This window comes from Peromyscus californicus, unplaced genomic scaffold, assembly GCF_007827085.1.
Source record: "Peromyscus californicus insignis strain IS unplaced genomic scaffold, ASM782708v3 Scaffold_20__1_contigs__length_68692818, whole genome shotgun sequence".
NCBI lineage: Eukaryota > Metazoa > Chordata > Mammalia > Rodentia > Cricetidae > Peromyscus > Peromyscus californicus.
Window position 1 is genome coordinate 22,662,269 of NW_026294503.1, and position 11,453 is coordinate 22,673,721.

Here is an 11,453-nt window from a genome sequence, read left to right on the forward strand (position 1 = left end):
ATGAGATTTTCTTTAATCCCTAAGGCCTGACCCCTTATCACTGTTTAAATTCTGCTATGTTTTCCACTAGCAAGGTCATGGTTTTTTCCATCAGTGCATTATTCTGTTCTCTACTTAATCTGACTTCTGAAGCCATAACTCTGGGATGCTCTGCTCACTATACTGTTAAGAGATAGTGAGAGAAGGTTAGTCTGCTTCTATACGTCTGTGGGTTTTACTGACAGTTTGAAGTTGGACAGAGGCAAGAGGAGAACACTCTGGCCCCCAAATATAGAACTGGACATCAAGTAACAATAGCCTTATTTATCCTGTTTACAAGAATTTAAACATGATTGGAATTTAGGTCTGGTGAGTGAGAGTCCCACAATTTAGATAAGAGGCATGGCTTGAGATTCTGATCTATATTACCCTTGAAAATGTAGAACAAGATGTCTACTTTTATACCACCAAACAGACAAAAGAAGATCTATTTGTTCTTCTCAAAGATGTCAATACCCACACCTTCAGCAACTGAGGCTGTAAATTCTACGATAGACATACTGTAAAGAGCGCAGTTTCTAATGTAAATAGTATGTGATGATTCTTATAGCTGGCTCTACTTCAATGTGTATGAAGCGCCGTAATAAGATGGAGGGTTGGGGGTAAGCAAAACCTACAAGACCGTAGGTGTGGTCTGATTCACATGTAGACGAGGGAGTATCCCTCACTTTGGTCTGGACAGACACTGCAGTCCTGTTCATTCAGCCCCAGATCCAATCATCCCCTTGGCAGCCTCACACTGGTGAGTCATGCTGGGCTAACTGTCAACTGCGATGGGTAATCCTGCTCACATGAGCAGCTGTTTAGCTGTCTCTCCCCCATTTTGGCTAGTGGTTGTGCTGCTGAGAGCCTGAAATGAGTTTACAGAGCCCTAAAAGTGTTTCACTTAGCAGCATGGAAATTCAACACACAGCGTAACAACCGTGGCACAGAGCTGAAGCCATCTTAAACTGCTATGAATTTGACCTTGAAAGCTGCAAGTCTGTATAAATTAGAAAGGAATTAGACATAATGTCCATTTCCTCAACCTGTCATTTCTAAAATCAACAGTATTCTTCCGTCTTCCTGGCGGAAAAAAAAAAAGAGACCACCCAAATAGTTTGTATCCATATTCTCCCTACAGAGGCTTCACAGAGAAACTGAAGGATTTGAGTATAGCACAGAGGAGTACTGCAGACTTCTAGGCTGATCACATAGTCTTTCTCAAACCTAGTTCCAAAGCTTGTATGTACACTGGGAAAGAAGACTCTTCCACGTTGACCTGGACACACTAAGAGGAAGCTGACATTTTCTGAACACATTGTCTACTTAAATGTAGGCACCTTGTGACTACTATTTTATTTCATCATTATGACAGCTTTGTGAGCTACACACACACACACACACACACACACACACACATGCACACACATTATTTTATTGACAGAACCTGTACAGTGGAACAGGGAGGATAAGAATACTACGTCAGATTGCACAGAAAACAAATACATGACCCAGGACTTGATTTGATTTTTTCACTTCATATGGATTTAAGAGCTAATGAATAAGTGCAAATTGATTACATGGACTCCACTTAGTGCTTAGAAAGCAGCCAACTGGAGGAGATAAGGTCTGGAGTAGGAAAGGGGGTCTGATGCCAACAAGGAAGGATGATAGTAAGATAATACACTTATTTTGGACTTTATTCTAGAATGATGTCCAGTGGATATTCAAATTCATGTTAAGTACTCAAGAATCACTGCACATTTTATCATTTAGTCTATCAAACTTGTGACTTTTGATTACTCTGTGGCAATTGATTGATTATGTTCCAGAGGAAGAGGGAACAGAGATAATATGAGACAGAGAATGGAGAGAAAGGCTGAGAAACACTCTCCTCTGATGTAGTGCATGAAATGCTCTCTTTCCCTATAATGTGCCTTGCTGTGGATGATTGATTGGTAAATAAAACACTGATTGGCCAGTAGCCAGGCAGGAAGTATAGGCGGGACTAACAGAGAGGAGAATTGAGAGAACAGGAAGGCAGAGGGGGACACTGAGAGCCACCACCACGACAAGGAAGATGTAAGGTACCGGTAAGCCATGAGCCACGTGTCAAAGTATAGGTTAATAGAAATGGGCTGAATATAAGAGTAAGAGCTAGACAATGGTAGGCCTGAGCTAATAGCCAAGCAGTTTAAATAATATAAGCGTCTGTATGTTTATTTTATAAGTGGGCTAAGGGACTGCCAGGGCTTGGAGAGACCCAGAGAGAAAAACTCTAGCTACAGTGCCTATCACACTTAACTCACTACAGCTTACTCACCTGAAGAACACCTGCGTGAGATCAAGCCAACGTATCAGTCACCATGCCAACAGACAACACTATTGAACTCAGTAGATTATTCATAATATAATAAAATGAAATAAATTAAGGGGCGATAAGTTGGGGACATATTGAGGGTGCTTGTGGGAGTGACTTGGGAGTTGGGGCTAGATATAATCAAGACACATTGAAAGAAAAACTATTTGATAATAAATTAAGTTCCACGGGGGGGGGGGGGGGGGGACTTACTATGTACTTTTTAAGTTAATTGTGTTCTTTGACAATTTCACATGCGTATATAATGCATTTGGTTGTTTGCCTCCCTTGTTACCCCTCTCCCACCTTTGTCAGAAAATAGGGCTAAAATTTCTTTATATATATATAAATATATATATATATATTTATATATATATATTTATATATATATATTTATATATATATGATAGTTTGTTTTGTGACCCAGTGAGTTTAATCGGTGCCATTTGTCTGACCTCAAGTTTGAAACCACCCATTGGAGTCCCGTGGGATCACGGATGGACACGTAACAAAAGCGAGTGACTCTCAGGGAGTCTGCTCGTTGATTCTTAGCTGAGTGTTGGTAGTGACTGTCTCAAGCCGGCCTGGCACCAGCAGCTGCAGCTGCTGTGAGTTCATGACTGCAAAGACTGCATTGTATTTCAAAGATGATATTCACGGCCCTTCTCACTATCTTTCACCCTTACATTTTTTTTGTTTGTTTGTTCTTGTTTTTTGTTTTTCGAGACAAGGTTTCTCTGTGTAGTTTTGGGGCCTGTCTTGAATCTTGCTCTGTAGACCAGGCTGGCCTTGAACTCACAGAGATCTGCCTGGCTTTGCCTCCCGAGTGCTGGGATTAAAGTCATGCGTCACTGCCACCCAGCCACCCTTACGTTCTTTTTTGTTTGTTTGTTTGTTTGTTTTTCGAGACAGGGTTTCTCTGTATAGCTTTGCACCTTTCCTGGGACTCACTTGGTAGCCTAGGCTGGCCTCGAACTCACAGAGATCCGCCTGCCTCTGCCTCCCGAGTGCTGGGATTAAAAGCGTGCGCCACCACCGCCCGGCCACCCTTACGTTCTTTAGACACCTTCTCACAATGTTTCTGAGCCTTAGAAGGGGAAGTATAAGAATCTTGTTTAGGGCTGAGTCCTTAATTGTCACTTATTCTTAGCATCATTAGTATTTATGAGTCTTTACATCCACCAGCATTCACTACAGAGACTTCTCCGATTAAAGTTGAGAACAATTTTTGTCTATAAGCATAAGCATCAATATGTAGAAGATAATTTGTTGCTATGTTCATTTAGTTAAGTAAGAGTAATAAGTTCCCGGCTAGGGTTTATGTCTTCTTCGGGGTTAGGTTTTGTCTGTTTATTTGTTTGTTTGTTCCTTCTGGATCTACAGTGCCAGGGCCAGGCATAGATTCCCTCTATTGGGGTCAGGGCTCAATCCAGTTAGAGAATGAGTGATTGATTATCCCTATAACAGCAGTTCGACTGTCACACAGGTGGGCACATCTTGCCGGGTTGGTAGGTACTGCAATGCATGGGGTTCACAGCTGATTCAGACTGTTGATACCCTTGTTTGCCCTAATGACCTATGTAGTACGTCTGGAACTGTGAAAGTTATCTGGCAGGTGGCTGATGGTGTAGCTCAATGGTGGGAATCCAGTGTGTTCTCATCCATTTCAGTCTCAACTTTATGTTGCATTCTTATGTTTTGGATAGAACTCAGTGGGCATGAAAACATGCCTTCAGTTGAACCAGATAGCACAATATGCAACACTCATTGCTGACTCTGTGTGAATTTAGAAATGGTCTATCTCAGGTATTTTTTAGAAAGGGTTATGGAGCACAGAGTGTTCACATGATGTGATCCTTGGAGTATGGATTCTTGAAGGTCACTGGCTTTCATGACGCCACAAGAGAAAAAAAGGTGCAGGTTGTTCTGGGGAAAGAGGGAACCATGGGTAATTGAGTTGTGGGAAATGGTTGTTAAGAATAGCATACTGTTGGCTGCTGCAAATTTATAATGCATAAAAGATCTTACCAGGAATCAGATCCATAAATGCTGTCCAACATTTCTTTTCAATTCCATACTTGTCTAGAACTCAAAATTTTGAATACAATGAAGGACAAGAGAAGGTGGGAAGTGTCATCTGTGAACCCAAGAAGGAAGGAACATTGGTCTGTGACTAGCTGGCCAATCAGTGCAATAGTGAAATGAACTAAATTGACTAAATAAATAAATAGTAAAAGCATCCATGGAATTTAAGGTAAAGAGACCAGGCTTCTTTGTTCTTCATTCTTACTAATTGTTCAATAGACTCATTAGCCTGTAAACACAAGCCCAGGTCCTAGGTTTTGGTTTGTTTTTTTTTTCTTTTTTTAGAAAGACAAAGTTAGATATGTACGAAATTGCTTTAAAAATTTAAAGGATTTATAGTCATTTTCATAATTACTTGGCTCCTCAGATGCTGAGAAGTTGCACTCCCATAACTGTGCAAAGAGGAAGAGCGGAAAATATAGAAGAAAATTCAGAATTAATTTTAATGAAGGGCTGAGACTGGAAAAAATGTGAAACTATTTTTGCAAGACTATGTTCCCATATTCAAAAAGCTTAAACATCTGAATGCTAATTACTACACATATGCAAAGTGAATAAATTGTGTCCTATTCCCTTACTACCAAGTAAATATGTGTCCAAGTCAGGCATGCAAAAGAGAATTTCACAATAAATAAGGATAGAAAGAAAGAAAGGGGTTAGGGTGAGTACAAAGAGGGAATAGAAAGACTAGGAATGCTATGCTAATGTAGCTGGAGAGTTTCTCTCTGGGTCCTGCCAAGCCCCTGCAGTCCCGCAGCCCATTTATAAAATAATCACTCAGACACTTATATTACTTATAAACTGTATGGCCATGGCAGGCTCCTTTCTATCCAGTTCTTATAGCTTAAATTAACCCATTTCTGTTAATCTATAAGTTGCCATTTGTTCTGTGGCTTTACCTGTTGCCTTTTCATGCTGCTCCCTGGATGGCAAGCTGGCATCTCCCCCTCAGCCCTCCTGTTCCCAGAATTCTCCTCTCTCTTTGTCCCACCTATATTTCCTACCTGGCCACTGGCCAATCAGCCCTTTATTTATTAACCAATCAGAGCAACACATTTAGGGCATACAGAACATCCCACAGCATGCTAACTTTTACCAGTAATTTTAGCATGCTATAATATGCAGCAGTCACAAAGTAATAATGGAAAAGAAACAAGTTTCCTGAAAGCCTGTGCGATGGACAAAGTTACATTGTCAGTAATTGTCAGAACCAATTTAAACCTGAGTCAGAATTCAAACTCATTCTTGCTCATATGCCCCAACCCTGCCTTGCTGTTGCTATTTAGTGACTTAATTTAACCTTATAAGAACATTTGTAATAAAATCAGACAGCATCCTAGACTCTGTCCAGCTATTAGAAAGCAGCTGGTCAGCTGTGCCCTGTTCTAATAGATGACAAAGCTGAGCCCTGGAGGAGAGTACTTTGTCCAATGTCAGACAGCTAGAACTAGAAGATCTCCTGACTTAAGGTCCACTCGACGGTTTTTGTGCCGGGAACTATTTCTGAAACAGCATGTGTGGTCATAGAGTCATATTTGTATCCAGTGACAGGCTATGAAAATTTCCCCCAGATTCAAATCTCCCATTGGGTTTTGGATCGTACTATAAAGTACAACTGAATCTGTGAGTAGTTCTCAATGCGGATTCAATGATGGGAGTGTCATAAGCCCCAACTTTGCTAGGACTATAAATGGTAGTATAAACCAGTCAGCTACAGAACCCATTGTGTGGAATTTGAAAGGGACCTCCTCCTGAGACCCAGGAGATCTGACTCTGAAAGTGGTGTGCCCTGGCTACCACTATGTCCTAAGCCCTCACCCCATTTTTCTATGCCATGGTCCCCTCTCTAATTCTAACTTTGAAAAATAATCATAGAGAGTACAAACCTGCCTTCTGGACTACTTGTATTAATTGGAAAATTAACACCCTGAAACAGAGTCTCCCAATCACCAGTACTTCTGAAGGGACAGACATACACAAATTCCAAGGAATGCTACCTGAGAACCACAGCTCTGTTCTTATCTTTGTAGTTTGGTTATTTGTAGAATGCTATAGAAATTCAATCTTCTGGCACATGACCTTCCAACAATGGATTTTTTTCTGCTCAGTATAATTTTCTTGAGACTCACCCAAGTCATATATATCAATGGCTTATTCATTTTTATTGCTGAGTAATATTTCACTGCATAGATATACCACCTTATTTCATCACATATTACCTGAAAGTCCATTTGACTCGTTTTTGGTGTGTGTGAATTACTAGGCATAAAGCTGCTAACATTGTGTGCAAATTTCTGTGAGACCATGTTCATTTCATGGAAATACGGGGCCAGAAGTCCCATTGATTAACCAGATGATAGGAATGTTTTAGGGTTTTTAATGTTGCTGTTGTTTTGTTTTCATTTTCAGGGTGGTTTTACAAAGTGGCTGTAGCACTCGATATTCCCACCAGCTTAGTGTGGGAGCCCTACTTTCTGTGTTCTCGCCAGTATTTTCTGTATGTTGTCATTGTTTTACTCTAGTTCTTCATGTAGATGTTTAGTGACCTGGAGATATGCTCTTAATTTTTATTTCCTTGGTGACAGCAGCAGTGAACAATGTTCAGAGCTCATTCAGTATCTGTCTTTTTTTTTTTTTTTTTTCTCAATGACATGGGTCCTCCTCTTTCATGTCTTTTGCCTTTACTTTAATGGGCAATTTTCTTTTTTACTGCTAAGTACTGAGTGTTCTAGATACAAGTCCTTTTCAGACTTGTTTTACAAATCTCCCATTGTGCAGTTGGCTTTGTTGTTCTTGTCTTAAGGTGACTGTCTTCTAAGTTCTCAGTAAGTTCGGTGTGTTATTTATTTCCTTTTTCTGGACAGTGACTTTGGTGTCATGTCAAAGAACTACTCACCAATCCCTACATGTTGAGTAATTCCTCCTGTTCTAAAATGTTTGTGTGTTTATTTTTCATATTTAAACATATAATCTGTTTCCCTGGGTTTTTTAATTATATTTATTACTTTGTTTTTTACTTATGTGTATATGTCTTTGTATGTATATATAAGCACGTGTGTGTATACCTGGAGAGGTCAGAAGAAGATGTTGGATCCCCTAAAGCTGAAGTTGCAGGTAGTTGTGAGTGTCCTAAAATGTGTACTGGGAATTCAACATGGACCTTCTATGAAGTGAGCACTCCTCATGCTGAATCATCACTCTGATTACTTGCTTGCTGGGTTATAATTTTGTGGTTTTTGTTTTGTTTTGTTTTATTGTGACTGTATCTTGAGAAAAAGAAGAGTATCTATGTTTCTCTCAACACATCCAATTTAACAGTAAGTAGTTTAAATTTTACCATTTTCTTTTGCTAATTAAAAATTTTCATTGTGCTATATATCTCTAAATTCAGCTTATTCCCAAATGACAAGATCATTACCACACCCAATAAATTAATAAATAAAATGCAAGGTAGATGTTCTGATTCTCTCCTAGTTCATATCCAGTTTGTCTACATGTTTCAAACTAGATCCAGTCAGGTCCTACTTATTGGTCCTCAAAGATCTTTTAAGCGGAAAACTGCCCCCATTCTCTCTCCTTTGTTGTGTTGAAGAGAGGTCAGTAACTGTCCTGAACATCTTGACTTTCAGTGTGATACAAATACAGTCATCAGAAAAATTATGAGGTATCACTTATAGGGGCACAACTGAGTGAGAAACAAGAATAAAGGTAGAAGTAAACATTACACAGGTTTCATTCAGTTCTTAGCAACTCAATTATGTATTTCATACAAATCACACCTGGGAGAGGCTAGGAGCTGGTAACACACTCCCTCTTCTCAAGGAAACAAAAGAATGTTTGAAAAAGTTACAAAATCCAGCCAGAAGGTCCCCCAAGAGGTCTCCTTGGGAAAGGAAGCAGGGTTTGAAACACAGTTTGATTTAGAAGGTGGTAAATAGGTATGGGGGGCACCCAGGTGAAGATATCACCTTCAGTTAGTATATACATTCACTAATTCATTTATTCATTCAATTCTTTTTGAGTGCCATGGGTACTAGATGAATAAGTAAAATTAAACAGATAAATAAAGTAGTATGTAACCTCTAAGCTAGAGAAGATATTTTTTTTCTCCCATAAATTGAGTTAAATTTATTATCACAGTGACCTCAGGAGAAGATATGACAAATTGTGTAAATCTAGATGAATTAAAACAACTGAAATGTTTTTGTCTTATACTTTTAGAAGCTGGAAGTCTAAAGCCAAGGTAGTGTTAGTGCTGTGGGATAATGCTTTTGTACACTGGTTTAACAAGACACTGATTGGCCAGTAGCCAGGCAGGAAGTGTAGGTGGGATAAGCAGACAAGGAGAATTCTGGGAAGAGGAAGGCTGAGTCAGGAGTCGCCAGCTAGATACAGAGGAAGCAAGATGACAAGGCAGAACTGGGGAAAGGTACCAAGCCACGTGGCTAAACATAGATAGGAATTATGGGTTAAATTAAGTGTAAGAGTTAGTCAGTAATAAGCCTGAGCTAATGTCCAAGCAGTTATAATTAGTATAAGCCTCTATGTGTTTACTTGGGGGACATGAGAGGGAGAGATTTGTCCTGACCACCAGCAGGCCAGCCAGGACACAGGAAAACTTCCAACTACAGTGGTAGGACCATGTGTTCCCTGGTAGATTTGTGGAGAGTATGGTACCATCTCTCCCCCAGAATCTCCTGGTTGATGGTAAGGTTTGGAAGTCCTTGACTTGTGGAATCCAACTTCAGCCTGTGTCATCACACACAACCATCTTCTTTTTGTATCCCTTGCTTTCTTCTCACAAGGACACCAGCTGAGTCAGCTCAAAGTCCAGTCTACTTTAGAATGGTCTCCCCTTCAGTTCATCTCTTCTCCATTTCCAATTAAGGCAAATACTATGAAGTATAGGGTTAGAACTTCAACACTTGCGTCTATGCTTCAGAGTGATATGAGTCAACTTATAGCAGAAGCAACTATGAAATTGCTTACGTAATACAACTTACTTAAAAACACTGACAGAGTTTCCTGTAGAATAATACTTTGAACCTATATTGAACTATACAGTCCCCAGGGAGACAGTGTATGCCAGGACTCTGACATAGGATTTGATAAGAGCAACATATGACCCTAAAAGTTTTGTGCTAAGTGTGCTCTTTACTTTTCTTATTGAAAAGTAAAGGCCCATTTCATGATATTATGAATATGTAGCCAATATATTCTGCCATTGTAAGTTGCAGCTTTGAAGGGCCAGCATCCACAGTTGGATTTAATAACAAATTTATGTGTCTGGTTAGTGAGGGCATGTTTCACCACTTAGAGGTTTCTTGGCAACTGGGCTATTTTTACCTAGAGAGGAAAAGAGAAGCTGAGGGGTGTTTAAAAGGACAGAGTCCCAACTGTTTGGAATTATGAGTCTGTGTCCTTGTTTAATGGCTTCCTGGACAGCTGCCTCCCCCACTAGGGCAGCTCTGGAGTGCCACAGCCAGCACACACACACACAGCCTCTCTAAATGCTTACTCTGCATTGCTTTGGCCTCGTGTGTGTGTGTGTGTGTGTGTGTGTGTGTGTGTGTGTGTGTGTGGTGGGGTGCCGGGAGGCCAAGCCTGGTATCTATGACATTGTCAATAAATGTTTGTCAGATGAGAGAATGCTGTGTGGAAGTGTGGGTGATTCCTAGTATAGGGACTCTATGCAATTTATTTCAATTATTTTTTTATAAACTGCTCCTGAATACCACTGCAGTAGCCCAGCAATGTGGGCCAGAGACTCATCTTGCCTTAGAAAAAAATCTTCATTTGTGGTTCACTAGCTTTCTCTTAGCCTCTGTACAGCTCAGATTCTTAGCTGATAAAACTAAAAAAAAAAAAAAAAAAAAAAAAAAAAAAAAAAAAAAAAAAAACAGCAGGTGAATCACCTGGTAGCTGTCTTGAAGTTCAGGTCAAATTTAAGGAGTGAGGTAGAAGAAACTATTTTTGTTGTTCTTTTGTTGTTCTTGTTGTATTTCACACAAGACCTCATGTACAGCGTGTTGGCCACAATTTCACTGTATACTGAGGATGATCTTGAACTTCCTTTAGTTCCCACCTTCCAAATGGGAATAAAGGCATGTGCCACCCATCGGGATTATGTGCTACTGTGAATGGATAGCAAAGCATTTATGCATGTTAGGCAAGCATTCTACCAACTGAGCCCTGTATCTCTAGGCACTTCCTATTACTGTTCTTTCTTCTCTCTATTCTCACACTACCTCCAGGGCTTCTGAACAGGGCCTCATTATATATGCATATATATATATATATATATATATGCTTTCTTGAAATTATAATTACATCATTTCTCCTCTTCTTTTTCCTTCCCTAATCCTCTCCCATGCACCCTCCCCTTGCCACAGCGTTACTCTACCACCAGCTCACCATCCTGAGCTGTGTGCAGTTAAGTGTTTCTGTTCAGGGTAATAAAGTGTGTAGAGATTCTTCCCTCAGGATGATGACATAGACTTGAGAAGAGTGAACAACATTTTCTCAGGTGCCTGCTTTCATGCTGTTGTCAAATCTCATCCCTGTCATACTGTTGCCACTCACAGTCACAATCACAGGCAAAAGTCTATCAGGTACGGTGATCTAGCCATTGCTCTACTGTGTTTCATTTGGTCTTCACATAAGCATTGCCATAACCCTCTGCGGTGGTAGGTAATATTCTTTTCCACCCAATGCAAAACATGGTAAGTAGGATGACCAATACAACAAGATGGTGAAACCCAGAGTTTAGACATAGAGTTGAACTTCCTGAGTTGAAATCCCTGCTCAATATACTACTCATTCCACCTGGGCCATGTCATTTGATAGCCCTGTGTTCTATTGTTATAATTGAACTAGGGGAGATGATTATGTTAAGATTACCTGTCTCATAGGAATATTGTAAAGATTAGATTTGAAAGCATACAGGGCTGTGAGTACATTTCAGGGAACAAAAATTCAACAAGTGTTT